The 5,595-nt window shown below is 32.3% G+C and overlaps 1 long non-coding RNA gene across 1 annotated transcript; it reads left to right on the forward strand.

Moving 5' to 3' along the window:
- The first annotated feature begins 925 nt into the window (after positions 1-925).
- On the forward strand, positions 926-5,325 carry LOC127499906 (uncharacterized). Its single transcript, XR_007926215.1, has 7 exons — positions 926-1,037; positions 1,138-2,117; positions 3,503-3,527; positions 3,614-3,660; positions 4,634-4,685; positions 4,858-4,892; positions 5,096-5,325. It is a non-coding gene; the product is annotated as an uncharacterized LOC127499906 (long non-coding RNA).
- Positions 5,326-5,595: the final 270 nt, after the last annotated feature.

Here is a 5,595-nt window from a genome sequence, read left to right on the forward strand (position 1 = left end):
TTTACACTCTGTTATTATTGCATAATGTTAATGTACAACAATACTGAGGTGCAAATAGTATGTATCTAATTACTATTTACACTTATTGCAAAGAACTGCTACTTTTAGCCTACATGGTAAATAGAACATCACTTGCAAAATAAAAAATGCACTTAAATTATTATTTTTTTCTTTTTTTTTTTGCATGTGGGATACCATGAAAATGAATAGTAGTTCAATAACTTACCGTTCTGCCAGTTTTCACCTCTGATATTATAACAACGATAAGAATTAAACTTGTATTGTCTTTTTGCTGGGTGCTGTTGCTATGGTGAATCGTAATATCGGAGCTCCATTGATCATGGATTTTCATAGTCGTGGTGCACGCGCTTAACTCAGAGTCAACCTACTCAGAGTTGATTGAACTAACTAAATTCAGCTGTTCTGAAACAGAAAACTCAGAGTTTCCCATCTCAGGGTAAGTCAACTCAGAGTTTAAGTTTTAACTCAGAGTTGGTTGAACCTCCTTATTGAAATGGGCCCCTGAGCAATGTGATAAAGCCGCTGATAATACTGAATGAAAATTTGGGACCAAAAATTATTCAGACACTTTGACCTGACCATGTTTTGCTTAAGTGTTATCTGACATAATTAAGATTTTATTTTTTTTTCTGACACAGTTTAACTCTGAGATCTTGTCATATTTTATTAAAACAAAATTAACTATAGTGAATAAACTGTAATAATGAATAAAATGTTCAAGGTGTCTGAATAAATTTTGGTTTGACTGTATGTTGAGGAATAATGAATATCCATCAGAAATCAGGTGTGAATCAGGTAGATTTAAATACACTTATCAGCGCTATTTGAGTGTTTCCAGCTTTAGAACGTCTTCACAGCATGACTGTTATAGATAATGTAAGCACTGCCTCTTTCTGTTCAGAGTGTTCTGTTCAGCATATTGACTGCAAACTAAGAATAACTCAGTTATCTTGCAAAAGAAGAAAAGTGAAAGAAAACTTGATCAGCAGCCATGGTTGGTGTGTTTCTACTTGTATGTAAGTACTGAAATTAACTGTCTATGTAAAAAATCATAGATGTTCAACAAATTAAATCTAAACAAATGCTGGTGCTGTTTGCATGATTTCCCCCCCATAGATATCTCAGTGAATCTATTCCTCCAAAGTCAAGGTATGTTTTAATAGTGCACTAAATAAACACCATTGCAGTAAATATATTTTGCAGTAATATTATAGTTTTCAGAATGAACAAACGTCCCTAACTTATTTCCTTCACAGGTCTTGAAATTAAAAAAGCTAAGATTTTCTGTGAAAATACATAAGTACCAGAAGGTGGTAAACTGGAGGTTACTTGCACCACATTTGGTTTTGCAAAGGCAGAGGCAAAGGCAGTTTATGTATATCTGTCTAAAGATGGTAAAGCTATAGATATGAAAAACGGACCCGCTCGACGTGACATCACCTTTAAAAGAGAAAGAATAGAAATGGACGATTCGGGCAACTACAGCTGTGTGTTTTCTGAAGAGCAGTTGGAAATAACTGAAGTGAAGGGATATAGTCATAATATCATCTTTATAAATGTGATCGGTAAGATGTACGACACTTCTGCTTCCTGTGCACGGATGAGAAATGTTCAATCACTTGTGCAGATTAACCACAATAGACTCACTGTTGCGCAAAATTGCCTTTAATAAGAGAGAAATGTTTGATATTGTGTGTTTTTCTTTTTGTTTTAGACCCTCCTGAAATGCATTAAAGGCCATGCTAAACATTTAACCATAAGTGTTCCCTTTCTCTCCACAGAATCTTTTATTAATTCACAGATACATTTGCTTAGGTCTGAGGTAGCAGTGGGAAGTGATGCTGGGTTTAACTGTAAAATATCCAGTCCTATAAACAAAAACCTGTCCAATAATATGATTATGGCTTTTCTCATCAAAAATGAAAAGCCTATTAAAGTCAATATTTGGGACACAGAAGAGATGATGACAACATTCACCCTCAGAGAGGTCCGGATGGAAGATGCTGGAACATACAGTTGTGCTATTTTGTTAAACACTCTCCCTTACCAAGGAATGAGACTTGATCGAAATAATACAGTCAACCTTCAGATAGTCGGTAAGAATGGGAAGGGAAAAACAAAACCAAACTATTTATAGAGTTAATGTGTTTATAAGGCTGTAGGGGGTGTCATGCATTCTTATTATTATGATTAACTCAGTTTAGTGGCAGAATATACCCTTGTGAAAAACTTTAGAACACTTTTAAAAAGAGCAGTTATTACAGAAATAAATGCTTTAAATAAAAGAATAGTTAAGTGCAAACTGATGTTTTCAGACACTACATTGCATGTTAACTGCAAATAAATGAAAATGTATTATAGTTTATATTAATATTATTTATATATTTATATTAATATTATTATTTATATTTATATTAAATGCAATTAGCTAAACTTTAGACTTTTTTACCCAATTAAGTAGGAATTCAGATGTGTAATTTTGGCAACATTGCAATTTACACCGTCCTTATACACATTACATACTTACTATAGTAATAACTGTAAATTATGCATAATTACAAGCAACTAATACGAACCCTAACCATAAAATGGTTGTTAATTGATTTTACTCAGTACTTATTTGTATACTCACACAGGTGTACCTTTAAATATAGTTCAGCCGTATTTTCAGAATTACTACTGTTGTCTTTGAATAAAGGTCAAAGTGTACCAAATGTACTGATAAAATGTAAATGTAAATGTAAATGTGTAAATGTCATAGTTAATAGTTAGATAATAGTGAGAATTTGACCCTAATCTAAAGTGTGACCATATTTGTAACTACACATTTGAAGTTGCAATTTAGTACATTTGACAAAAATATATTAACTTTAAATAACCTGTAATGTAACACATTACAGGTAAAATTATAACGAAGTACTTTACTTGTGCTTTAATATGTTAGTCAACACTTGAAAATAAATGTCCTTCTTTAAAGCGCAAAAAAATATTAAAACATAATGATTTCATCATAATGAAACAATGAAAACTCAATGACTAGTTAATTGTATTCAAAAACATTTAAGAATGTGTACTCTCTAGGTACAGTCAAGTAGCCTTTTATTTAAAAATATCATATTACCTGCTAGTATAATTAAAGAAAGACAGAAAGAAATACTTTTAAGGTTTTAAGTACACAACAAGTACACATTCAATAAGCACACTCTTTTTCACAAGGGTAGTTAACTATTAAAATGTAATAATTAAGCAAACTGACAAAATATTTTTTTGTGTTTCTGGGTTTTCTTTGACAGTGGCATCTTACAGCAGCTTTGACAAAATCATAATTGTCATAATGTGCTCTACCATAGTGTTGCTTCTCAGTCTGTTTCTGTTAATTTGGTCATTGACACTTTCTCTACAGCTGCAATCATCGACACGTTTCACTTTCTTGAAAAGTTCTGATTAAATCCTAATACTCACAGCATTTTGTTTCTAATAGGATGCCTTGGATTCCACAAAGAAAGGTCTGTTTCAGAAGTTTTTTTTTTTTTTTTTTTTAAATGAAAATATATTAGATTTAGGATAATTTTGATGAATTTTTAATCAACAGATCCTTTAATGAGACAGAGCTCAGAGGAAATGATGTGTTCTACAAAGGTATTTATTGCATGGTTGATTTGTTAAATTATTTTCTATAATCTATAATATAACATGAGGTTTGTAGGGACCAGAAGTGGAGGGAAGAGAGGGGGTGTAAATGGGTACGCTGTCACTATACATAATGACAGAGCTCGTGAATATTAATTAACTCCTGTTGCTTAGTAATATTCCTACTGTAACGTGTATGTTCTGTTTAGTTTCATTGTGTTTTGGTTCTGTGTTCCCTGTCTTTCTAAGTTGACCTAGTTTCCTAGTGTGTGCCAGTTTGTTCCCTTCGTTACTGATTACGTTCACCTCATGTTAATTTAGTTTCCTCATTACCTCTGCCTGTTTATTTAAGCCCTTAGTTCTCAGTCTTTTGTCTTGCGTTAACGTGGTATATTTGGTTCGTGTTTCTCATTCCTGTATTCTCTTGATTGTCAGTTTATTAAAGACTATATATTGTATTCTACATTGATGTGTTTACTTACTAGCAAATCGTTACCTACATTGTCCAGTCATTCTTAAAAGTTTTGCTTAGATTTTTCTGTACATAAATGTAAGTGGATGCAATGGTACATATTTTAAAGGGGTAGTTTGCCCAAGAGTGACAGTTTTGTCATCATTTACTCATGCTTATGTCATTCTAAACCTATATGACTGACTTCTGTGGAACACAAAAGAAGATTAGGGTCTTAAGAATGTTGGGGTGCAAATAATATTGGATGCCACTGACTTTAATTGTATGGACAAAATCATTTTTTCCCTTATTTTGTTTTTCACAGAAGCAAGAGATGCATACTAAATATGTACATTTTAAATGTATGTATCTGCTTAAAGATAATTTTGTCAGTATTTAGATGTCCACTACCATACCAATAACCGTAAAAACTAAAGAAATTGACTAAAACTGCTTAACTTCCAAATTTCATGGGGTATTTTTCTTCTCTTTACTTCTGTTCTGAGCAAATTGTGTCTCTTACAAATTTAGAAATTCCCAAACCTGACACAGCTGGTTATGGAGAAATACGAACTGCTGTCTGGTAAGCCAGTAAAAAATAATATGAATGAATGAATGAGCTTTGTGCTGTTCTATTGATTGATTCCACACATATGCTGACTTTCAGATTATTGATGTCTTAGTTTCTATTTTTGTTCCTTATTTCTTTGACTTTCCATGCAAATGCTGTAAATCAATGTCCATTGATGTCTTAGTTATGCTGCAGTGTGGGAGGAGTCCTCTGATAGTGGTAAGTATGCGCTCTCAAAGATTTGTTGTAAATTAACTGTTGTGGATTTTTAATGCAATCTTACAGTACTGGAAAACACAGTAATTAGGCTACGGCAATATCATATTGTATTTCTATACCATGAAATGTGTCCATTTTCTGCTGCACAACTAATGACAGCTGTGTCTGCATTACACACATCTTGTTTTTTTTTTTTTTTACAGATTCAGTGTATGATGACCTGGTCCAGTCTTAATGCTCAATCAGTAGAGCATGGTGATAGCAGTGCAAGTTCATATGTTCGAGTCCCAGGGAAAGCAAGAACTGATAAAATGTGTACCTTGAATGCAATGTAAATTGCTTTGGATAAAAGTGTCTGCTAAATGCATAAATGTGATAAATTGGATGACATGCATAGGCTACAGCTGCAGCATGAATAAATTTTTGCATTTTTATTTAACTTGGTTATCTTTTTTGCGGTCAATTTTAGCTTGTTTAATAATAGTAAGAGTTTACTTAAAATCTGCAAAATATTACAGTGTGTTCACAGAACACCTCATGATAAAATGTTTTGAATGAAAAGATATTTCACCAGGTACAGATTGTATTTATACACTGTAAAAAAAAATCCAACTTCCATTTTGTCAGACAAATTGTCTTTTAAATGTTGATTAAACAATGTAGAAAAAGTTGACATTATATAAAAATTAAAATATTAAAATAA

Source organism: Ctenopharyngodon idella, chromosome 18 (genome assembly GCF_019924925.1).
Source record: "Ctenopharyngodon idella isolate HZGC_01 chromosome 18, HZGC01, whole genome shotgun sequence".
NCBI classification, from domain to species: domain Eukaryota; kingdom Metazoa; phylum Chordata; class Actinopteri; order Cypriniformes; family Xenocyprididae; genus Ctenopharyngodon; species Ctenopharyngodon idella.